The sequence below is a fragment of the Macaca thibetana genome, chromosome 12, assembly GCF_024542745.1.
Source record: "Macaca thibetana thibetana isolate TM-01 chromosome 12, ASM2454274v1, whole genome shotgun sequence".
Classification (NCBI taxonomy): domain Eukaryota; kingdom Metazoa; phylum Chordata; class Mammalia; order Primates; family Cercopithecidae; genus Macaca; species Macaca thibetana.
The window spans coordinates 56456313-56482706 of record NC_065589.1 but is presented as its reverse complement, the minus strand read 5'-3'; the positions used below and the strand labels follow the sequence as shown (position 1 = coordinate 56482706).

At 39.7% G+C, this 26394-nt stretch overlaps 1 long non-coding RNA gene across 2 annotated transcripts in view; it reads right to left on the bottom strand.

Annotated features, from left to right (window-relative positions):
• Positions 1 to 308: 308 nt before the first annotated feature.
• Positions 309 to 26394, bottom strand: part of LOC126932674 (uncharacterized) — a 62824-nt gene continuing 36738 nt past the window's right edge. The window contains exons 3-4 of one of the 2 annotated variants that reach the window (XR_007718275.1): positions 16048 to 16112; positions 309 to 2558 (exon numbers count right to left, since the gene is read on the bottom strand). This is a non-coding gene — a long non-coding RNA (uncharacterized LOC126932674). The remainder of the gene's footprint in view (positions 2559 to 16047; positions 16113 to 26394) is intronic. The other variant, XR_007718276.1, reaches the window with a different exon arrangement.

Below are 26394 nucleotides of genomic sequence, written 5' to 3'. Positions count from 1 at the left end.
CACCTCATCCAGATCAGCGATGAGCCCAGAGGGAAAAGTCTTTTAAATAAGGGGCTGGAATAAAACAACACTAAATACAGAAAATAATTTTTAACAATAAGCTAACAAATTGTACCAACTACTGACTATAATATCAAATGACAGCTAATGATGGTTGTTTGTTAAAAATTGGAACTAAAATCTTGATAATAATAAAATCATAGAAATAAGTCTAAGTAAATCTATTAGTAATTTCAAAAATGTAAGTGGATTAAAATACCTAAAAGAAGAGAAAAAAACTATTAGATTTGATTTTTAAAATACACCCAGCTATAGCCTAGTTACAAGTCTTAAATAAAACAAAGGGTTGAAAATAATGGGATGATCAAAAAATTATCAGGTAAAATGTGAGGCAAAGGGTTTAATAAGGATAAATTATTAAAGGAACACAATAACATCAGTATAAAATAACATGAACTTGTATTTTTCTACATCAGACAGAATAATGTAGGCTATGGTACAATAAGTTATACTGGCTTCACAAACAAAAGGTTTATTTTTTCACTCATACGAAGTTCTAGCCAAATTTTATACCTCTGCAGACCAGCAGTTTTCCGTGTGGTGACTCAGAAGTCCCTGTTGCGGGAAGTCAGGGACCTGGAACCGAGGGACCAGCTGAAGCCATGGCAGAAGAACATAAATTGTGACGATTTCATGGATATTTATTAGTTCCCCAAATTAATACTTTTATAATTTCTTGCACCTGTCTTTACTGCAATCTCTGAACAAAAATTGTGAAGATTTCATGGACACTTATCACTTCCCCAATCAATACCCTTATGATTTCCTATGCCTGTCTTTACTTTAATCTCTTAATCCCATCATTTTCATAAACTGAGGAGGATGTATGCTGCCTCAGGACCCTGTGATGATTGCATTAACTGCACAAATTGTTTGTAGAGCATGTGTGCTTGAACAATATGAAATCTGGGCACCCTGAAAAAAGGAACAGGATAACAGCAATGTTCAGGGAACAAGGGAAATGGCCTTGGACTCTGACTGCCAGTGAGCTGGACAGAACAGAGCCATATTTCTCTTCTTTCAAAAGCAAATAGAAGAAATATCGCTGAATTCTTTTCCTCAGAAAGGAACATTCCTGAGAAAGAGAATGTGCCCCTGAGGGTAGGCCTTTGAACGGCCCCTGTAGGGGCAGCCACCTTTTACGGTCGAAGCCAAAGGGATGAAATAAGCCCCGGTCTCCTGTAGCACTCCCAGGTTTATTAGAACAAGGAAATTCCTGCCTAATAAATTTTGGTCAGATAGGTTGTCTGCTCTCAAACTCTGTATCCTGATAAGATGTTATCAATGACAATGCATGCCCGAAACTTCATTAGTAATTTTAATTTTGCCCCGTCCTGTGGTCCTGTGATCTCGCCCTGCCTCCACTTGCTTTCTGATATTTTATTACCTTGTGAAGCATGTGATCTCTGTGACCCACACCCTATTCATGCACTCCCTCCCGTTTTGAAAATCACTAATAAAAACTTGCTCGTTTTACAGCTCAGAGAGCATCACGGAACCTGCTGACATGTGATGTCTCCCACAGATACCTAGCTTTAAAATTTCTCTCTTTTGTACTCTTTCCTTTTATTTCTCAGACCAGCTGAGATGCTTAGGGAAATAGAAAAGAACCCGTGTTAAATATCGGGGGTGGGGTTTCCCCCAATAAGCCCCAGCAGTTTCAAACTTGTGGTTCAAACATCTCAACATACAGCTTCCTTGGTTGCCAATTGCCAACCAGTTGGCCAGAACCTGTCACATGGCATGACTCAACTGTTTAGAGAGCTGGCAGATGTGATGAAGCACATGCTTATTCAGTAATATTAAATGTCTCTGTCACAGCAAGTAACAAAATGTTTTTAAAATTCATAATATAAAACTGGATGATGATACAAAGAAAAATTAACAGGAAGCAATCCTAATGAAAGCATTTTAATCTCTTTCTAGTAGAGGAAAAATCAAACAGAAATAAATGATATGTTGCTTTTAGACGTACACATATATAGCAAAATACTGTTCTAAAAAATGCACATAAATGCTAATCAACACCTTCATTACAGTGGGTTGCATCTCAGGAAGAATTAAGAAAAGCAGAATTAGAAAAGGCTACACAACAAGTTTCAACATTACTTGTAATACTCTATTTCTTCATATTGTATACATGATACTATTTATACTATTCTGTATTACTTTCTATATATTTGAAATAGTTCATATTAATTTTTAAAAGAATAACTACGCAGCTGCAATAGTTGTCTATGATGTAAGAAATTATCCCAAACATAATAGCTTAAAACAACATACATTTATTATCTCACAGTTTCCATGGGTCAGGAGTCAGGGCAAGGCTTAGTTGGATGGTCAGATTCTCACAAGGCTTCAAAGTGCTGGCCAGTCTGAGGCTCAGAAACCTCTTCCACAGTCACCTGATTGTTGACAGAATTCATTTCTTTGCACCTGTTGAATTCATGGTGACTTGCTTTTTCAAGGTCAGCAGGGGAATCTCTGACTTTAGTCAGCTATATTGTGTATAAAGTAACATAATCATTATCTTTGCCATATATTGTAGCCTAATCAAAAGAGTGACTATATCATTATATTCAAAAGTTCTTCTCACACTCAAGGGGAGATTATTTAGAGCATATATACCAGGAAGCAGGAATCCTGGGAGCCATCTAAATTTCTACCTACTACAGTTCCTTAAGAGTCTCATAATACAGTGGAAGACATAGACATAAGGACAAAGGTTTAAAGCAATGTGAGATAAGCTATATTAGATACGTGTCTTCTTTTGGGTCCCCCAAAAGTTGACCTAGATAGAAGACCTTAGGTGCAGTATATTTGACATGATTCCAGGATGTATATGTGAGACAGGGAATGGAGAAAGGCCAATATAAACAGTTCGTTAACGAGCAGGTTACCACTATGGGCACTGGGGCTAAATCCCACTGTGAACCCTCTAAGAACCATATGAAACATGCTTCATATTTATCTCACCGGTAGATGGAAAGCCTCAACCATTTTATCTACTGACTCCGGTCCCCTGTTGGCTGAGGCTCTCACTCACTCTTCTAGGTTGTCACTGTGCATGGTAAGTTTCTATGGTGCCAGATAAATCCTTCATAAAGTGAAGCACAGAGGAACAGATGCTTAAAATGGGAACTGGTCAGCATGTCAGAAACTCTACCCCACATGCAGGGATCTCAAAGCTGGACATGTAACAATATGGGGTGAGACATTAAGAACATCTGTCACAATGTGTATATTAGGTAAATTAAGACTTGCTGCTATAACAAATAAACATACAAATCTCAGTGGCTTAATATGATGACATTTTATTTCTCACATACAATTCAATCAATAGGACCGTGAAGCTTTGGCAGGGTGAAAGAGTGACTGAAGTGCTCCTTGCAAACATTCAGGAACACTGCTACCTGCATCTTCAATACATGGCCCCCAAAGACTCCTTGTCTGTATAAGCAAACAACTAACAGACAGGAGAAGAGAGAGAAGTAGATTGTGTGGAAGAAAAGTTTGAGATGGCATGGCTTCACTAAAGCACAAAGGAGCTTGGGTAACATAGTCTAGTTGTGTGCCCTTTCGAAAAAGAAATAGATCAGTTGAACAGGTAGCATTTGCTATCCTGTTCACGTATGTAAAAGCATATATGACTTTTAGGTTAAATCTTGAAGAAAGATGTGGTAATTAATTTTGTGTATCAACTTGGCTGAGTCATGGAGTGTCCATATATTTGGTTAAACATTATTCTGTATATGTCTGTGAGAGTAATTCTGAATGAGATTAACATTTTAATCGGTAAACTAAATAAAGCAGATTGCCCTTCCCAATATGGGAGGGCCTTATCCAGCCCACTGAAGGCCAGAGTACAACAAAGAGGTAGAGTAAGAAAGAATTTGCTCTTTACCCAACTATCTTTGAGTTGGGACATTAGTCTTCTCCCTTGGCACTTGACTTAGACTGAAACTTACACTCCATCAGCCCTCCTGGATCTCAAACCTTCAAACTCAGAATATAACTATCACCTGCAATTTGTTGACTGCAGATCCTAGAACTTCTCAGCCTCCAAAACCATGTGAGCCAATTCCTTATAGTAAATCTATATATCTATATCTATCGATATACATAAATCCTACTGATTTTGTTTCTCTGGAGAACCCAGATTAATACAGAAGGTTAAAAATGTGTCATAGAATTAACAAGGAATAAAAGCATTTCAGGCAGAGCAAAAAACAACATGGACAGAAGAACAGCTTAGAAGAACCCAAGCAGGTTCAGAGAACTGAAGTAGATTTGTTTTGACAGGACCCATAGCAGGTGTAGTTATATGAAAGAAGAATCTGGAAATGTGGGCAGGAACCTGACAGTAAGACTCCTGATTTTACACTGTGAAGGAAATGAAAGGCTAGAGAATTTAAAACAGAAGTATACAGCATTTTCTGATACTACTTTAGGAACCTCAAGAAAGATGCTGTGTAAGAGCAAGCAAAAGGATTTTCTGCTAAATATTGTTAAACATCACCTGTCTTGAGCTCTAGGACATTTAATAAGGAAAGATGATGCATTCAGTCAAAAGTGCATGAGCCTGAAGTCAAGCAGGTTTGAGTTTAATGGTACCTGGCAAGTTTGTTATGAGAATCAAAGGGTTTGTATGTAGAGCTTTTAGCACAATGTATGACAAAAAGCATGTGCTCAAGGAAAAAAAAAAAAAAAAAGTTCCTTTCTTCTCTGAGCAACAAAATAAATAGCATGAATTTATCTCAGAACCAGAGGGAAAAAAAAAACTGAATTAGTGGAAACTCTGACTTTTGGACACTGCTTGATATTGCTAACACTGTTTGTGAATAATTATGCCCTGTAAAAGGAATAACCAAAAAACTTTTAATGTGTAGCCAAGATATGCAGACTCAGTAACCCCAGCCCAAGTGCTTACTGGTGTATACCAATTGGGTGTCAAAAATGTGCAACAGACTATCTAAAGGAGGGTAATAATACTAAGCCCCAACATTAGTATTGAGAAACACTGACAATTCATAATAGTCATAGTAAAACATAGCAAGGAAATACTTTCACATTGAAATTATTTAACTCTACATTAACCGGCTGCCTAAATATATTTCTTATGTTCTATTCACTCTTTAATGAAATGTGTGTCTTTTAATAAGCTTGCATTTCATAATTAGATACATAATATTCATGCCTTGTGATTTCCCCCACAGAGAATTTCCAATGTATTAATTACAATTTTTTAAAAACCCAATTTATTCTGTGTGTTTAGTTTCTAAACATATTTTTAAAAATTTATTTAAGGCATGAACAAAATTCCATACAGTGAAAATCTGTAGGAGAAGATAAACTTTATTTGATAATTCATGACCCAAATGAATAAAGGGTGTTTAAAAAAAAAAAGAAAGAAATGCTAACTCAAACTTTTAAAATGAATAGCGTCTTTTTGTATAAATCACTTTTGTGTTACTATTATGCCACATTCTTATTTACTTTTACTCTGCTTACAAAATATTAGATAATATAGTTTCTTTAAAAACTTCCAATCCCAGGAGCAGTGGAGCCCTGGTTCTCAACCTTGGCTGCACATTTGGAATCATTAGGGGACCTTTTTAAAAATACTCATTACCTAGGTTTCACCTCAGATCCATTGTTAAAAAAAAAAAAAAAAAAATTGAGAGTGGAACCTAAGCACAAAAATTTAAAAATCTCCAGAGATTATAGGGAAATGTACAGCTTGCATCAATCCCTATTCACACTGCCACTATACCATTCAGGCCTTCAGTATCACATACCTGACTCTTTCAAGAGCCACCTAACAAGTCTTCTCACCATCCTACTTCACCATTGTCAGATTAAAAGTACCCTTAAAATGTACTTATCAAACCTAACATGCTTACTGAGGGTCTTGTTAAGATTTTAAGATGAAGGCTCTAATTAAGCTGATCTTGAGTGGAGGCTGACAGTCTACATTTCTTTCAAGTTCCCAGGTGATGTTTATGCTGCCAAGCCACAAACAACAAACCGTACTGATTTATGTTTTCCAGTCATAAAGAAAACTACTGGTACCACTTCCTAATTCTAGATACTTTTTCAGCTTTTTTTCTTTCTTTTTTTTATTTGACTTGGCATTTTACATTTAAAAAGTAGAATTTTTATCTTGCTTTTTAGTGAATATCCATGTTAGTTAATATGTTTAAGTAAAGACATATCATCCTTGAAGGCTTTAAGCCCTTTGACAGCTCATAGGACAAGTTAGATGTATAGTAAAGAAATCTGTTTCCATATGGACAGACACAGTAAGATTCAGTATTTTGACCCCTAGTAAGTTTATAGTCATATAACTAAATATATGCAAAGTGTTGGCAAATACCACTAAAATATTTATTTAAAACTACCATTTATGGTGGGTATGGAAAAAAAGGAGCTATTATAGAAATAGAATTGCAAGATTAGAAAAACACATTCTAGTTGACTTAATCTGAATTCTATAATTTTCTAAGCCATCTATAATTTAAATTTTTAAAAGAATTTCTCATAATAGTCTAGAAATTAGCCATGCTATCTAATAATACATTACCAGTATTGTGTACTTATTTTAAACATATAGACTATATTTAACATAGACTATGCTAACTATGGTTAACAATACCGTACAGTACCCTTAAAATGTATTAGGGGGATAGGTCTTCTGTTTTGTGATTTTTACTGCAATAACTAAGTAGTAAATAAATAATATGTGCCTGTAATCCCAGCACTTCGGGAGGCCGAGACAGGCGGATCACGAGGTCAGGAGATCGAGACCATCCTAGCTAACACGGTGAAACCCCGTCTCTACTAAAAAAATACAAAAAACTAGCCGGGCGAGGTGGCGGGCGCCTGTAGTCCCAGCTACTCGGGAGGCTGAGGCAGGAGAATGGCGTGAACCCAGGAGGCGGAGCTTGCAGTGAGCTGAGATCCGGCCACTGCACTCCAGCCTGGGCGACAGAGCGAGCTCCGTCTCAAAAAATAATAATAATAAATAAAAAATTAAAAAAAATAAATATGTGTGTGTATATATCTATATATATATACACACACACATGCTTGCATGACTGAAACTTTATACCCATTGAGCAACATATTAGGGTTCTCCAGAGAAACAGAATCAACAGTACACACACACACACACACACACACACACACACAGAGCTCAATGTATTAGTCAGTTTTGGAGAAATATAGATCATGTTGTGTTCCATTTAAAACCTATTTATTGATGTAGAACATGGAATGTGTCAAAAGTGTTTAATTGCTCCCACTCCCTCCTTTGTATTTTATGTATCATTATTGTGAAGAAGGGGTGGTAGAAAAAAGGAGGAGGAGGAGAAGAACTTTGGGTATATTACAAAGTCAATGTGTATGTGTATACGTGTGTACTATTGGTTCTGTTTGGAGAACCCTAATATGTTGCTCAATGGGTATAAAGTTCCAGTCACGCAAGATGAAACAGTTCTAGAGATCTGCTGTAAAAATTGTGCTTATGGTTAAGAATACTGTACAGTACCCTTAAAATGTATTCAGGGGATAGGTCTCGTGTTTTGTGATTTTTACCACAATAATTAAAAGTAGGAGTCTTTACCCATAGGCAAAGCCCATAGATGAGGCCAATATATTTGAACAATGGCAGAGTCACTGAAATAAGCATAAAAACCCCTAAAATAATATCCTTTTAAAAGACAACACTTACTTAAATATAGAAGTTCCAATGTTTCTAGATTATCCTATTACGGTCATGCATTGCTAAATGATAGGGATATGTTCTGAGAAATTAATTATTGGATGATTTCATCTTTGTGTGAACATCGTAGAGTGTACTTACACAAACATAGATGGTATAGCCTACTACACACCACACACCTAGGCTATATGGCATACACAATTTTTCCCAGGCTACAAACCTGTACAGCATGTTATTATGTGGCATATGACTATACTTTGCTGGTATTTAAGTTGTACTTTACTATTTGTAGGTTTCATCACTAGAAACTAAGGCGCCTACATGGACTCTAAAAAGTTTTAAGACTGGATTTTTAAAATGGGTATCAACTACTAAACTGCAGAAAGTGTTGTTGTAAGCAGGCAGCTGCCATTCTCTATTTTAGGTAACAGTGCCAGATCCAGTGTAAATATCATGAGAGTTGCAGTTGTAATATTTAGAATTATCACCAAAGTCACAAATACATCATAAGCTGTTACACCTGGGAAACTCTGAAAGTGTAACCTGAGAGTCTTTCCAGCTTGAAATGAATTACATGAAATGAAATAAATTACCAATATATCCCCAGTCTAAGGTTAGAAAACTCATGAATTACTACACCAGAAGAACCCTCAAGCCCTAGAGGGTTGTAAACATCATCTATTTTGATATTATGCATAGAACTATTTATAATATCAAAATAATATGATATTTGGAATTTCCCCTCGTAATTCCAGTATTCATAGTAGTTATAATTTGCTTCTCAAACTACCCTTGAGTAAAAACACACATTAACATGATCATAATGAAGTCACTGGAGGACTACAGTTGCTTAGGAACATTAAAAAATCTAGCATAGATTGAGAATGTATTATCATATGAGCCATTGAAATTAGCAATTGGGTGCTTTTCCTTTGATTAGATGTTATATATCAGTCTGGCACCTCTAATACTTCCCAGTTACACTGATAAATGAAATCAATTTTATATTACATTATTCAGTATCTGCTGCTTTGCTGCTTATTTTGGAAATACAATTGTGCCCTTATAAACCTGAAAATACAAACTATGGAAATGTAAAGACAACATACCAAGTGATTGGTTTTCTGTTGTAAATATTTTTACCATATTCTAAGCTTTGCTAATTTTTGTATTGTTTTTATTTCTGTATTTCAAATGTTTTCAATTTGAAATAATTACAGAATCACAAAGAGTTGCCAAAGTAGTACAGAGAGGTCTCTTGTACCTATCATCCAGATTTCTCTGATGGCAACATCTTACATTACCCCACTGCATTTTCAGAACCAGGAAATTGATGGTCCAATACAGTGAACTGGACTACAGATCTTACTCAAGTATCACTAGTTTTTGCATGCATTCATTTTTTTGTTTTTATCTACAATTCTAAGACATTTTATTAAATGTGTTTATTTGTCCAAATGGCCATGTGCTTCCAGTTCTCTTTGTCACATTTCCTCCTTATCAGGGAAAACAAGGAATTGATATATTTTTCAAAGGCTATTGATGCAAGAGCCCATACTCAAAGAAAAATAGCTTGGTGATTTCTGATCACTAACATGATATGTCTGAGCAATTTACATTTACAGTTGTAGAAATAAATGGCTTGCATTTCAGATTTTCATGAAAAAGATAAACCTGCTTACTCGGAATTTTATTATGTGTAGCATTAGTTTGAAATGCAACATCTTAATGTGAAAAATAAAAAAAAACTATTTCAACTATTTGTTTTGTCAGCTAACCTTCACAGTTGTGTACCACATCATTTTTCTCAGATTAGCTCAATGTATTAGTCAGTTTTAGAGAAATATAGATCATCTTGTGTTCCATTTAAAACCTATTTATTGATGTAGAACATGGAATGTGTCAAAAGTATCTAATTGTTCCCACTCCCTATTTTGTATTTTATGTATCATTATGATAAAGGGGTGGTAGAAAAAAGAAGGAGGAAAAGAAGAACTGTTGGGTATATTACAAATTCAAATTCAAAAAACAAAGAGAAAATAATGTTTCCTATTTGATTTCAAACACAAGATTAATTATTAGAATAAGATAAAGAATAATGTGACATATTGCTTGGAAATTTAAGAGGGCAAATCAAATATAACTCCAGATGTAAGCCTAAAAATGACTTTCTCATATTATACCTTAAAACTTTTATAATAATCCAGAGAATATATCATATTATTATGACATAAAGTGATTCATTCTTATCTCAGGAGGGTATAATGTCATAAACAATTTATTTGCTCAGTGTATTAGTTCGTTTTCATACTGCTAATAAAGACATATCCGAGACTGGGTAATTTAGAAAGGGAAGAGGCTTAATTGACTCACAGTTCAGCATGGCTGGGGACACCTCAGGAAACTTACAAATCATGGCAGAAGGAGAAGCAAATACCCTTCTTCAAATGGTGGCAGGAAGGAGAAGTGCTGAGCAAAAGGGGGAAAAGCCCCTTATAAAACCATCGTATTTCTTGAGAACTCACTCACTATCACAAGAAAAGCATGAGGGTAACTACCCCCATGATTAACTTACCTCCCACTAGGTCCCTCCCATGATATGTGGGGATTATAGGAACTACCAATTCAAGATGAGATTTGAGTGTGGACACAGCCAAACCAGATCAATGTCCTAAGACTGGATGAAATGACCTGGTGAATAAGTAACTAGAGAAAGAATGAGGGACAATAGAGATGTTAAAACGAAATAGCCAGGTGCGGTGGCTCACGCCTATAATCCCAACACTTTGGGAGGCCAAATCAGGCAGATCACTTGAGGCCAGGAGTTCAGGACCAGCCTGGCCAACATGGCAAAACTCCTTCTCTACTAAAATACAAAAATTAACTGGGTGTGATGTCACATGACTGTAATCCCAGCTACTCAGGAGGCTGAGGCATGAGAATCACTTGAACCTGGGAGGCAGAGTTTAAGGGAAATGGCTGTGCTTTAGTTAGGAGTAGGATGAGGCAGCCTTCTGGTGCAGCATGACTCAGCGGGTTTGGAGCACAGGCACACAACCCTGCACATTACGTAACCACACCACGTGAGGCACATAGACAATCACCTACGTGAGCTCATGCTTGGCTCAGAGCCACTATTGTCTGTAAAAGGTATAACTACCCTGCTGATGCTGTACATACACCTTGCTCACACCCAGAGAAAGAGTAAAGCCATGTTGAAACTATCTACAATTCCTCGAATGTTCTTCCAGCTACCCACCACTTGCCTACCAACTTCACTCAGACTTCAGTTAGAACCTGACAATTGGCATCACAAGCAGGATCCTGAGGTGAGTGAGCCTTCAGTCCCTGCTGCCTCTGGGTGGGTCAAGTGGCTGCAACATGAGCTGTGGTACCCAGTGGCAGCTGTGCTGCTCAGATGGGCTCTGATAGAAACCTGGGCAGTGGTAGATGGGTCCCTCATGAGCATGGAAAAGGCACTGAAGCAGCCAGAAGTGCACAGCACCAAGAAGGAGCGAGCTTTTGCCGGCAGAGTTAGATGGGCATTTTTTACTGTGCTACAAGAAGTATACACCAAGTCCCCGAGGGATGCAGCACAGGTAAGGGCCCTCCAGGTGCAGACATGGAGCCTGGAGGCCTGGCTACACAGCTCAGAAAAAGAGTTAAAAGCTTCCATGAATGGGGACTTCCAGATGCAGGCAGGGCACCTGGAGACCTGGCTACAGAGCTTGGAAAAGGAATTTGAGGCTGCTGTGAATGCAAGCCTGAGTCCCTGGTCTCAGCCAGAGATTCCCACTCCGATACGGAGGAGGAAGAACCCCCATTGCGAGTTCACCCAGTGGTCTGTCAGAAGGTAGATCATGAACAGCCATTAGGGCCCCAAGAGCAGGCTCAGGGACCCAACACTGTAATGAAACATACTTCATACACTGCCTTTACCCCAACTGAGTTGTGGGAATTAGGAAAGCAGTGCCTCCAGGGTCTAGGGGAACCTCTGCCTGCATGGATGCTTTGTTTATGGGCAAAGAGAGCAGATAGTATCTTCTGTTCCACCTCTGAGATGGAAAAGCTAACCTCGATTACGATTCACCCGTCCCTCCATCAGCAGTTGCAGGTGAGCAGGAGGTTGGCGCAAGGGCAAGATGACCACACCCTGATTGAGTGACTATGGGAAGCCATACAAACTGTGGAATGACACTGGTAAAATACCCAAAATCGTGACTGAATGGCAGTCATATGCCGATTTTGTGCAAGTCACTGGGGAGATGGGTATGTAGCAGGCTATGTTTGACCTGAATACCCATGGGCCAGATGATGAACATTTTGCCTCCCACATGAGGGATCTCGTGTTGGGTTCCATTCCCCCGAGTGCCTTTTGCTCCCTAGCTGCTGTCCTCACCCCATATGTAGGGTGTTGAATACATGAAGTGACCACTGCTATGGAAGCTCTCGGGGAAGCAGAAGGCCATCGGTGGGACCGAGGGATCTGTGCAGTAAAGAAGGGGAAGATGTCCCGCTGTGGGCCCCCCCATCCCATGGGAGAAAAGGGAGTCCCAATGAATGGCATGCTCACAGATGTGGATAGATGTGATTCTGGCCAGTCGACCAAGAGAAAATCAATAAGCAGCCCAATGAAGTACTCTTAACTTTGTGGAGACAATTGTCCCTGCAGCACCAATTGCAGAAAATGCCCAAGGGGAAGGACATTTCTGTGTGACCCAGTCCCGCCTGGGAGCTTCAGCTCAAAGACTACTTCCTGCAGCCAACCAGAAATGTAAAGCCTTTCCTGTTTGATTATGGAACTGGCCAAGGTGCCCGGCGTGGGAGGACACCAGATGACTAGAGGCCACATGTGGAATTAGCAATCCACTGGTTCCCCAGCAATGTACAGTGGGTGCTGTTGCTGGTGGATACTGGCGCAGATCGCAGGCTTGTTTATGAGAAACCAGATAAATTTCTGGGCAAACCTGCTTACATTGACGGTTATGGAGACTGGTTAGTAACAGTGAAACCTGTATCTCTGCACCTTGGTATCTGCCATTTGGCTCCCCATTTAAATACTGTGTATGTCTATCTCATACCAGAATACATTCTGGGGATGGACCATTTAGATGGCCTGGTGTTACAAACCATGACTGGGGAATTCAGACTCTGAGTGTGTGTGATGAAGTTGGTACTGTGTGGACATACACATCGCCAGCCTCAGGTCTTGCCACAAACCCAACGAGTTACATCCACCCAACAGTATCATTTGCCAGATGGGCATACAGAGATAACTGAGACAATTAAAAAGCTGGAGAAGGTGCAGATAGTGTGAGGAACCCACGGCCTCTATGATTCTCCAGTGTTGCCAGCTAGAAAGACTGACGGAACTTGGCAGATGACGGCAGACTATTGGGAACTGAATAAAATAACACCCCCTTTGCATGCAACTGTACCATCAATCATGGATTTGATGAACCATATGAGAATGGAACTGGGACCATACCACTATGTAGTGGACTTGTGGACTTGGCCAATGCATTTTTCTGCATTGACATTGCTTCAGAGAGCCAAGAACAGTTCACCGTCACATGGGACAGGCAACAATGGACTTTCACAATGTTGTTACGGGGCTCTGTGCATAGCCCCACCATATGTCATGGTCTCATTGTCACAGATTTAGCCACCTGGCAATGTCCAGAAGGGGCCTGCCTATTCTAATATATTGATGATATTATGTTAATCTCTGATTATCTTGCATCCCTTTTGCAGCAACATTTGGTAGCATGTGGTTGGACTGTTAATGAATCCAAGGTCCAAGGACCTGGATTATCTGCCAAATTTTTGGAAGTTATCCGGTCAGGTAAGACAAAGGCCATCTGAGAGGCTATCATTTATAAGGTTCAGACATATCTCCGGCCCTCTATGGTGAAGCAGCTGCAAACTTTTGTGGGCCTCCTGGGATACTGGTGGACATTTGTGCCCCATTTAGCTCATATGATAAAAACCATTGCATCTGTTAACAAAGAAGGGCTCTACCTGGGATTGGGATGATGTGGCTGAGACCACCTTCCTAGCAGCCCAGTGGGCTATTCAGCAGGCACAAATCCTATGGGTAGTTGACCAGGGGTGCCCGTTTGAGCCGGATGTGCATGTGACCACAGATGGTTTTGGTTGAGGCCTGTGGCAGCACACAGAGTGGCTGAGAATGCAAGTAGGCTTTTGGTCCCAACTATGGAAGGAAGCCGAGCTCTAGTTTTCCTTGACAGAGAAACAGCTAGCAGCTGTATATGCCGCCCTTCAGGCTTATGAGAGTGTGACAGGATGGGCTGCAGTTGTCATGTGGATGACTTACCTGGTAGCGGGATGGGTGCATTCATGGGTAACAACCCCCTGGACTGGGATGGCATAGACATCCACTTTGGTGAAGTGGGCGCCTACTTGGAGCAGTGGAGGACAAGTCCCTTAGCAGCAGAGTTGCAACAGATTTTGGGACCTGTAGTCCTAATGCAAGATAAGGCCATGGGACCTGAGCAGCACCTAGACTCTGAGCCTTCACCATTTAAGGAAGGGCGTCCCCCCTTCCTAATAGGGCATGGTACACTAATGGGTCTAGCCAAGGTGCTACTGTTGCTTGGAGTTGCAGTCCAACCAAGTATTGACATCATATGCTTTGAAACCAGGTATGGACAAAGTAGCCAATGAGCTGAACTTAGAGCAGTATGGATGGTGATCACCAAGGGGGTGACACCTATGGTAATCTGTACCAATAGCTGGGTGGTCTGTCAAGGCTTAACCTTGTTGTTAACTACCTGGAAAATACAGAAGTGACTAGTCGGCCACCAACACATCTAGGGCCAAGCCATGTGGCAAGACCCCTGGGAAATGGGTCATCAGAAAGATATAACTATTTATCATGTGTCAGGCCATATGCCTTTGGCCACCCCCAGCAATGATGAGGCAAATGCCTCAGCCAAGGTACGATGGTTAGAGTCAGTACCTACATGAGATGTGGCCTTGTGGCTACACCGGAAACTTGGACATGCCGAGGGTAAATTGATGCAACAGGTCAATAAACGTTGGGGTCTGTCCCTGCCCACACAATATATTTGGGAGGCTTGTCAGAAATGCCCAGCTCAGGCATACCCTAAATGGAGGCAGATGCTCAGTGTTACACAACAAGTGATGATAGGGAAAGTGCCCTTGACTAGATGGCAAGTATATTACATAGGGCCTCTGCCAAAGTCACAAGGGTATACTCATGACTAACAGCTATGGTCACAGCCACAGGCCTGTTGTTCACCTACCCTTGCAGGGCGGCTGACCAACAGAGCACCATCCAGGCCCTGCAACATTTATGTGCTATGTATGTTCGCCCTCTCGTCGTTGAGAGTGATAGGGGAACACATTTCACTGGACAACAGGTACAACAATGGGCACAACAAACAGACATAAAGTGAGGATTCCATGTGCCATACAACCTGCAAGCTGTGGGTATGACTGAGTGATATAACGAGCTCTTGAAGAATGAGTTGTGCTTGCAAGTCACAACCCTATCTTTGTGGGGCTGGAGTTCCAGACTGGACCCGGTGCTCCAAACCTTGAATGAATGGGCATGGAAAGGCGGCCTGGCCCTGCCCCCATTCAGTTGCAGGTAGGTACCAAGGATGACCTCCTCCGACCAGGTATAGGGACAAATGGTAACCTGTTGTTGACCGTCCCAGTGCCCTGAAGGCAGGAGAACAGAAAACCTGGCTGTGGCCATGGACCCTCCAACCACCCCCTACCCCCGCAGCCAATGCCGGTGGTTGGCCACTGTAGCTCCCTGGAGGAGGACTTACAATATGACTTGCATGTCACTCCTTGGGTGTTCAAAACAAGCCCCACACAGTTGACTTTTCATAGTGGAACGGCCAGGGAAGGAACCCTCCTCCAGGGAATATATGTACTGTCTGTGTGGCATATTATGAGCTCTCCTGTGACTTTGACCCAGATACAGGACTCAAAGGAACCATGGTGAGCTGAGAAGGTGTGGTACCATCGCCCAGGGCAAAAGCCCTGGGTGGTTGCATTGTTATTCAGGGATGAAAGATTAGCCTCTATTTTGCCTGAGAGATGTGATTCACCTCTGTTAGTATCTGTGCCTGCGCTGTGATCTTGACCATAAGTTAACATGCTCCAACTGCATTATGGACTGCGCCCACACCTACACTGAGGTGACCAATGTTTCCAACAGATGGATCTGCACTGCCCTTCCAGCAGCAGCTTCTGTGATGACTTACCTTGGCACATACAATCACAGTCTGCAGATAACACGGCTGGAGACTTGGGGTCCGATGGCCGACACCTGGAACACAACGCAGCAAGGTTTGAACAAAGGATGCCGCAAAACCCGTGGTGCACCTGCCCTCCCTTGCTGGCCCATAGTGTTTATGATGGGTGAGGCTGGCTAGTGGGGGAACATGTAGTACCCCTGGCCCAGGCACCATAGTGCATACAGCAACATTGGGTAATACCACCGTGGGATGGGTACCCATCACAGCCTGTGAAAACATAACACGTATCACCACACGGAAGGTGTGGTAGAACAAGCAGCCCCACTAAGGTCGGCTCCAATGGACTTTATGCCCCCTAGGGGTTTATGGGTCTGTGGGGACACAAGGTGGCCTTACCTATCAGCGGACTGGACTAGACGTTGTATCTGGGGGTGTCCTTATGTACCTGCCACTGTTCTCCCCATATTGTCCAGACACCCACATAACCAGGAAGCACTGCACTCTTGGTTTTTGCAAGTTCAACGAGCACCCTGGTGGTTCTACTCCTTGGCAATGACTATCTCTGGAGTGGGTGTCATAAGCAAAAGTTACTGCTCTTGCAGAGCACACCACTCAGGCTCTGAATTACACCCAAGTGGCCCTCCTCCTGTTAACACTTTACTGGCCACATCAGAAAGGTGGTGTTGCAAAACCAAATGGCCTTAGACATAATAACTACTGCCCAAGGAGGCCCCTGTTCCCTTTTAGGAACACAATGTTGTACCTTTATCGCTGACAATTGGCAAACATAATAGCAGTCCTGCAACAGTTCTCACAAGAGATTAATGGAGTCAAGAGCCTTACTGACGACCCTCTGCAGAGATGGTAGGCACCCTTAGGCTCTGGCCTACAATGGACCCTAATAGTCATAAGTAGCATATCTGGTTTCCTAGCAGTGAGCTGTTGCTCTCTGTATTGTTGTTGTGGGTTATGGATTCAGGGCTCTGCCTTATGGGCACGTGTCCCTGCCCAGAGGATGCCCTCAGCCTAGGGGGTGGAGTGTAAGGGAAATGGCTGCTTTTTAGTCAGGAGTAGACCGAGGCAGCCTTCTGGCGCAGCATGACTCAGCAGGTTTGGAGTACAGGTGCACAACCCCACACATTATGTAACCATGCCACGTGAGGTGCATTAGGTGATCACCCACATGAGCTCATGCTTGGCTCGGAACCACTATTGTCTGTAAAAGGTATAACTATGCTGCTGATGCTGTACATACAGCTTGCTCACACCCAGAGAAAGAGTAAAGCCATGTCAAAACTGTCTACTATTCCTCAAGTGGTTTTCCAGCTACCTGCCATTCACCCTGCCAACTCCCCTCAGACATCAGTTAGAACCTGACACAGAGGTTGCAGTGAGCCAAGATCATATCATTGTACTCCAGTCTGGGTGACAGAGTGGTGGTGTATTTACCAGTACTTGTCTATGGCTAATCAGTTAAATCAGCTCATTCATTCATGCAAATCAGCCTGAGGGTGTGAGCAATAACCTTCTATGAATAATTGATAGTCTCTTTTACATGGTTACAAACTATATCCCATGTAAGAGAGATGCCCTTTCCAAGTGCAAACCATAGTTCTCATTAGGTAATCCTATAAAAGAAGTAAATGGGTCAGTGAGAATCTATCACTATCAATCTCCATATGCCTCCATGTTTGAATAATGAGAGCCTATTCTCTATATGCTCAGCTGTGTCCACTCCCTGAATCACAGAAAGTCTTGTTTAATCAATTGTGTGTAGGAGTTTCTTCTCCAATAGCAAATTGGATTTAGAAATAGGTGTATGGTTCCTCTCCATACTCAGACTGATGTACAGGAGATGTGGGGGAAATGCAGAGTAGAGAGCATGAAGAGATATGGAAACATAGATTTCAATCCCGAGTATTAAAGTGAGCATTAAGTAGCAACCTCACTATCTACTCCTCAGCCCAGGTGAATCTCCATGCCTGAAAACTGAGCCCAGATCCCTCCAGCCAGGTAACAGAGGATATGCACCTTCTTATCTAGTTCCTTCTACCCTCTTTTCCAGCCCCCCAATCCACACCATGGAAGATTCAAAAAATGAAACATTCATTCTACACCTAGTTTCAATACTGAATATCAAACCTGACCTACCTCAATCAAAAATTGTCTTACCCCATTCCCCAACCCATCGCTCTGCCTCTGATCATTTCAGTTTCTGGCTCCTTCCAAAGGGTACTAGCCTATACACTCTGGTTTTACATTTCTTCCTCATAGCCACCCACTTCTACTGTTCCATTTCTATTTTTCTATTCCTTTCTCACTACACTAAACTCACTTCCTTTTTCCCATGCCCATCTTGTTGCTACAACAATCATTTATATTGGAAATAAATAGGTCGAGGTCCGTTAGTATTAGTTTTGTGCCTACCCTTCCCTCAAGCCTTATAACCTTCTATTCACTATCTTTTCTTTTGCCATACTGAATAACTTGTGAGTTGCTAAATTTGTCATGTTGTTTTTCAGTCTTTTGACTCTTTAAAAAGGTATGCTTTCTTCCTATTATGACATTCTCTGCTTCTTCATACTTCTAAAAAAGAAAACCTCAAGTCTCAACTCTCCTGGGAATTCATATTTAAATATCCAGACTGGTGGTTCTCAAACTCGGTCTCACATCTCAATCACTTAGAAAGTTTTAAAAATAATATTGGGTCCTGAGTCCCATCCTCTGAGATTCAGATTTAACTGGTGTTGGGTGGCGCCTGGAGACAGAGATTTTATCACCTCCCCAGTGATTATAATGTGCGAACAAGATTGAGAACCACCACTGCCCTAAGTGATATGAATGCCCATCTTCTGTAACCTGTATCACTTTACTTGTCATTACCAGTACTTTTTTCCTTGCACATTGAGTTGTCTTGTAGCAGGATGAGCTGCAGACAAAACCCCTCAGACAACGGGTTAAAGAAGGAAGAGGATTTATTTGGACGGGAACATCGGCAGACTTGCATTTCAAGAACCAAGCTCCCTGAAGAAAGAGTTCTTGGTCCTTTTAAGGGCATACAACTCTAAGGGGTCCACGTGACAGGGTCATGATAGATTGAGCAAAGCAAGCATGGGGTATGTGACTAGATGGGGGTGGTGAGCAAGGCAAGTATTTCTCCATACCATTGTCTGTGATCTATAGATAGCACAAGTGGTTAGGGTAGGGGTTAATCTTTAACCTGCAGTCCTGGCCAGTGGCACCAATCAGTCTGTTATTTTTCAGTTTTTACTTCCTCCTTTTCTTTGGAGACAAGGCACAGTAGGAGAAATCGTCACCCTCCCCAGTCTATGCACCATATTTTATTAGGTTTTATTCCCCAGTGCCTGCATTAGAAAATAAAGGAATCAGGTGGATCACGAGGTCAGGAGATCGAGACCATCCTGGCTCACACGGTGAAACCCCGTCTCTACTAAAAAAATACAAAAAACTAGCGGGGCGAGGTGGCGGGCGCCTGTAGCCCCAGCTGCTCGGGGGAGGCTGAGGCAGGAGAATGGAGTAAACCTGGGAGGCGGAGCTTGCAGTGAGCTGAGATCCGGCCACAGCACTTCAGCCTGGGTGACAGAGCAAGACTCCATCTCAAAAAATAAATAAATAAATAAATAAATAAAGGAATCTTCAACACATGGCTTTTGATGAAATGAAGGAACAAAATTATTTCCTGTTTATACATGAATGTTGTTGCTGCTAAATGAGATAAATACTGAAGTATCTTGAAAAAAGTCACATAAATTGAGAAGAAAGGAAATAGTACAGTTAGAGATAGGCACAAGATGCCAGGCTGATGACGTGATGCTTAGAGCAAGGAAAAACTTGAAATGATACCTGAGCTATACACAAGGAATCAGCAGATCTTTTACAAAAGTAGCAAAATAAGATAACTGACAGCCACACTTTCTCCCTTGTGTCCTAAAAATGTCAACATAAATGAATATCTAGAATGGCTCCAGTACCTGCTGTTTCACAATGCTGATGATTTGGTAACATGTCAGCACTTTTCAACTTTACCTTCCCCATTTGATCTCAAATCACAAACTTTTTTTTTTTAAAGTAGTGGAATGTCCTTTATATTAATGAAGCACCTGGACTCCTCTCATTTTATTATCCGCACTCCATTTTCTTAATCATTTGAAGGCAAACATGAGAAGATTAAAAAGGCAAAAAAAAAAAAAAAAAAACAAGTATAGTAAAATAAGCACGAGAATAAATCCTCATGAGCATTGAGAGACTGGATATAATACATAACATTATTTTATTGGGACACTGTCCAATTATGATATGTTTAACCTTGGGTAAAGAGTAAACATAAATTCAATGATCAGATTGTTAGGGAACTTACACCAGTTTTGCAAAAACAAACCAGGACAATCTGAATTTTAGGTTCATACTTAGGTGTTATTATAATAAAATTTAGTTGTCATTAACTGTATGATGGCAATTATAAGAAATCAAAGCATTTGTAGTACATATTATTTTCAAATTGAAGGAAAGGAAAAATTTGTAAGAAAAGCTGGCCCTACCATCAAAGGTACAATCCCCAAAGCTGTCAGCAAGAGTTCAGCAGAATTCTATGAGCTTTCAGAAGACCTGGAACTGAAACTGCTGATTTCTAAGATCCCTGTTTTATATGAGTATATGTATATTAGAAAATTGGCCATGTTGCAAATAATGCTATTTATGGTAAGGCTTTAGGAAGTATGCTATCATTCTGAAGCTAAAAAAGAGGGAGGATTATTTTTCTCTATTTAGGTCAAAGTTGATTTGTTTTGCTCTTTTCTGTTTTGGTATAATCAGGTATTATTTTTGTTGTTGTTGCTGTTTCTTTGGGCTTTTGAAAATAGCAGATGAAGACAGGTATATGAATTTGTGTTACTATTGCTGACTCTCTAGCAGGCAATTTCCATTTAGGAAAAGGAAATTATCTTGCCAAAAATAAATCCTGAGGATGGAAGCTTATTCTGATGCTTGAAATCACAGACAACAAATATTTACAGGAACCAATAAGGTAATATAAAGAAGAAAAGCTGGCCACTAAGACAACAGGAAATGCTGGGAGCTGAAGACAATTGCCAATCTCACGTCTCATATAAACGAATTCAGATTTATTATTAATATGATCATTATAATCTTGTTGGCCACCATGTGGATCCTACTTTAAATATTTTATATAAGATTCTTCCATAAAATAAATAATTCTTATAATAAAATTGTTCAAAATATCTCACACAATAAACTTTTCTTTAGTCCTAAGCAAACTACATCTATTGGCAAAATCAGTTCCACAGCTGAAATAACTGAGCACACAATTACACAAAATTTTTTTCTTGTTGCAACATGTTTTCTTAGATTTACCCATTATCTAATATACTTTTCAACTAGAAGGCAAGAATAAAGAAAATTTAGAAACAGAAATAAATATTTATCACATGCTAATATTCCTAGGCTGTATACTAAAATTATTTCATATATTAGCTCATTTAATCCTCACAATAAGATTATACAGTACATTTATTAATCCCAAGACACACAGAATTGAAAGTAAAGATATAAAGTGACTTACTTAAAAACCACACTAATAAATAACGAATTTAGGACTGAAAGTGTTTTTCTTATCGTTTTTGTGTCTTATCTCGTCTCTTTCTACAACATCATTTTAAAAAGCTATCCTTAATAAAGTGTTGCAATTTTCATGATGACTTTCACATTGTTTGAAAAAGGTACATACAAATATTCTAAACTTTATTGCCCAAAATAGTCTTCACTGACATTATATTTGATAATTTCTGTGTAGAAACACTAACCAGTGAAATACTTTTATAATATATCAAAAAACTTCATTTTTCAACGCATTGACAGAAAGCAAGCCAACTTTAATTAAAAATGTGAAATAATTTTACTGATGGAAAATCATAATGATGCTCTCTTGTGAAAAATAACTAAGAGCAACATTTGGCATCACAGATACTCTGTCATAAAAATTTTGCATTAAAACATTATTCTAGAAAAATGGGTATTTGTCAATCTCATCTAAATATCAAACATAGGAATAATCCTCAAATCAATTAAATGCTGCTGACTTAAAAAAATTATTGTAGCACATTGCCAACTCAGAATAAGATCCCAATGTCATTGCAATTATGCCTGAAAGCATCTGGACAATGTACATTTCAATGTGTTTAAAAGCCTATTAACATTTTTATTGCAGGATGGCATGACCTCAATCATTCAGTTAGGCTTTTGAGCAACCATTAAGAGATGTCTCTAGAACATGTGATATGGTTTGGCTTTGTGTCCCCACCCAAATCTTCTCTTGAATTATAATGCCATAATCCCTAAGTGTTGTGCGAGGGACCTGGTGGGAGGGACCTGGTGGGACGTAACTGATTAATGGGGGCAGGTTTCCCCCAGTGCCGTTCTCGTGACAGTGAGTGAATTCTCACGGGATCTGAAGGTTTTATAAGGGGCTGTCCCCTTCAGTGGGTACTCATTCTCTCTCCTGCTACCCTGTGAAGCGGTGCCTTCCACCATGATTCTAAGTTTCCTGAGGCCTCTCCAGCCATGCAGAACTGTTAGTCAGTTAAAACTCTTTTCTTTATAAATTACCCAGTCTCAGGTATTTCTTTATAGCAGTGTGAAAATTGACTAATACAACATAGGTTCTATTTCACACTTGAAAATAAGTATTTTTAAAAATCTGTTTCATTATTTTCTCTGTGAGAATGACTGAGTGTCCAAGAGGTATTCCTAAATGAGAATTTAAGGGCATGGAAAGAGAAAGTACATACACACACACACACACACACACACACACACATACATACAACTGTTAAATGCAGGAGTGAAAACGATCTCCAAATAGCTTTAAATAGATAAAATATGCATGTTAGGAGAGCAAGAGTAAAGAGTGAGCACTGTATCACTTGTTTCCTGGATTTTAAATACCTAAAACACATAAGAGGAGTGTTTAAAATACTTCAAGCACGTGCATAAACACATACACATTCTAAAAGCCTAGAATGGCACCTTCATCCTGTCCTTTGCCATAAGAAACTGACCTTTGCACCAATCTAGTTTCCTAGCCCAGAGATAGAAGGGAGAGATATCTCAGCAAAAGATCAAAGCAGCATGTATTTCCCCCCCATCTCGTTAATTGGATGTTACTTAAAATGAACCTCTCTTCCACTTCCTGTGTTCTCTAGGGTTAACAAGCTTTGTGACAATGACAGCAGCCAATCCCATTCTTCCTGCTGCCTGAAGTCCAGACAATAGCTAAATTCACTGCACCTTTCTCACTTGCTAGAAGTTACGGAGGCATTTATTATGCATTCATGAATAGACCAGTGCAATAAGAGCAGTTGCTATTGTGAGTAGCAATTCCTGCCTTTATGAAAGAACTATAGAACTGACTCACACAAAGAGACAGATTGGCATGTTCAGGATAAAGTTGTGAGAGCCAAGCCCCACGACTGCTCCCAATGAACCTCAGTCCTGGAATTCACACCCCTGTGTTTTTCCCTACCACACTGGGTAGAACTGAATTGTGATACCAATAGAATATTGCTGAAATCACAGAGTGTGATGTCTGAGGCCAGGTCACAAAAGCCTTCTTTCTCCTGCATTATTCACTTTAAGAGAAGCTGCTCCTCGTGCATTTGGGGGAAACTCCAATAGCCCTATGGAGAGGTCCTTGGAGCAAAGAACCTAAGCTTCCTGCCAATTTCCAGCACCAACTTTTCTGCTATATGATTGAGCCATCTTGAAAGAGAACCCTCTAGCTCCAGTCAAGCTGTTAAATGACTGCAGCTTGGCTGACATGTAACAGCAACCACATGAAGAAACTGAAGCCAGGACCAACCAGCTAAGCTGCTCCTGAATTCCTGCCTCATAGAAAGTGTGTGAGAACATAAAGATTTCTTGTCATTTTAAGCCACTAAATTTAGAGGTCATCATTTTTGCAGCAATAGGTAACTACTTTCAAATTGTATTTTAAATCTATCCTATGCCTTACCCATTTCCCCATCATTTCTTACTCCACTACCTTGCCTATACTATTAATCGTCCCTAATCTATCCTACCCCTAAAGTTATTAATGAAAGTATAAATCTGTTCCTGTTACTACTCTTTTAGAAATATCTCATGGTTGTCAGTAACTTTCAAGGTAAAATTCAAACATTTTTACATTATTGCAACCTGGGCACAATTTAGCTTTTCAGTTTCATCCTCCATGACTCCTTCAACATATTCTTTAAATTTGTTTATACCAAACGACTTCCCTTTTTCCAACCATGCCTTGCACTTCACATCTTTTACATTGCTCCCTCCATTCTTCACCTGAACCATCTTTGCCACATATCTCTCCTTAGAAAGATCATTTTTTAATATTAAGGGACAATTGTTACATCTTCTCTAGAATCTTCCCAGATACTTTCCCCAATATAATTAGTTGTTCACTCATTTGTCTTCCCTCAGTACACTAAATATAATGGTGGTAGAGTAAAAGCTTAATGCATTACATTGTGTTATGGTGATTGGATGTGTTTTTACCTCCTCTATCAGACTGTGACCTTCCTTAGGAAAAAGAATCCTGTTTTAGTCATCTTTCATTCCCAGAGTTTTGACATGCTAAATGAGACATAGTAGAAACTCAATCAATGTTTGTTAAGTAAATGAATAAACAAATAGGTGAAAGTTAGAATGTACTATCCTTCTCTTCTTTATTCATTTCCTCAACATTAAATTGAGGAAATTTAAAATTCATGAGGTCCTATTTAATTTGGCCACAAGGACCTATTTATTTCACTTTCAGATTGTCTCCTAAACCCATAATCTTCGCTCTCTCATATTTCCCATTCCCTTGCTGGAACCATTGGCTGTAAAGGAGCACAAAATTGTAAATGATCGCAATGAAAAAATGATTTTCAATATTGTTTAACTCTGTATGGGAGTTAGGTCAGAGAGGCAAAGGGTCAATGCCTTAACACTGACACATAGGTGGGTCCATAGTTAGCTGCCAAAACTAAAAAAAGAATAAAATAACCATTAGAATGTCAGAATAATATTTTTGTGGCCCATAGAAGTTCTGGACTATTCAGTAACTCAATAAGCAATTGTAGTTTATGTTTAGTTATTCTAACATATTTAAGTTTCTTTATTTCCCTATCTAAGTTGACAATATTATGATTTCTTTAGAAACTATCAAAAACCACCTTTTTGATCATACTTCAAGCCAAATCAATTGACTTGCCACACTTTAATAAACTTAACATTTGACAGTTCATCATAATTATTTGTGTGTTTTTGTAAATTTGTGTGTGTGTCTAAGACCTTTAAATACATTGTATATTGATAAAAATAAGGTCATAGGCTGGGCATGATGGCTCATAGGTATAATCCCAGCACTTCAGGAGGCTGAGGTAGGAGGATTGCTTGATGCCAGGAGTTCCAAACCTGCCTGGGCAACATAGCAAGACCTCATCTCTACAAAAATATTTTTAAATTAGCTGAGCATGGTGGCACACACTCGTAGTTCTAGCTACTTGGGAGGCTGGGAGGATCCCTTGTACCCAGGAGTTGGAGGCTGCAGTGAGCTGTGATCACGCCACTCCACTCCAGCCTGCGCAACAGAGCAAAACCCTGTCTCCATAAAAACTAAGAAAGAAACTAAAGTCATCAATACTTAAATAAAAGCAAATCCTTGCATACTCTACATACTTTTTTTTAGAAATTAGAAGATTTTAAATGATGCATAGGAAATATCTAATCTCATGGCTTTAAATAATGGAATTAAATTTCTGTCTCAAGTGAGAGATATTTTCCCCATAATTACACAGTTAGTGTACACGCTGAAATCCAGCTGGCCCATCCACTACATACTGAAACTGTTGGACTCATTGAATAATGGACTGTTGCAATTGGTACTAAAGACACACAAACACAAAAAAAGAGCATTTATGTAAAGCAGATTTAAAACAGACTTTTCATCAAAATGCCACACTTATTTCTAAAGTTTCCCAAAAGAGTTAATTGTCTACCTTTAATTAATTAAGAAAATTAAAGAGAAATTGTTCGACTGACTTAACCTATCTAAGTAGTCAATAAACAAAAAATAAAATCTTGATCATGCAAAACAATATCCATTTATTCAACCAAAAATTTGCTTGATATTTTTAAACTTGTTTTAAATAGCATTTTCTGTTTACATAGTATTATATTATCATAGTTCCAATCTACATTTCTGAACTGTTGAAGAAAAATATAAGAACAGTCATATTTCCTATGTAATATTCTCCTACATTTTGTATAGAATTCTAGGTG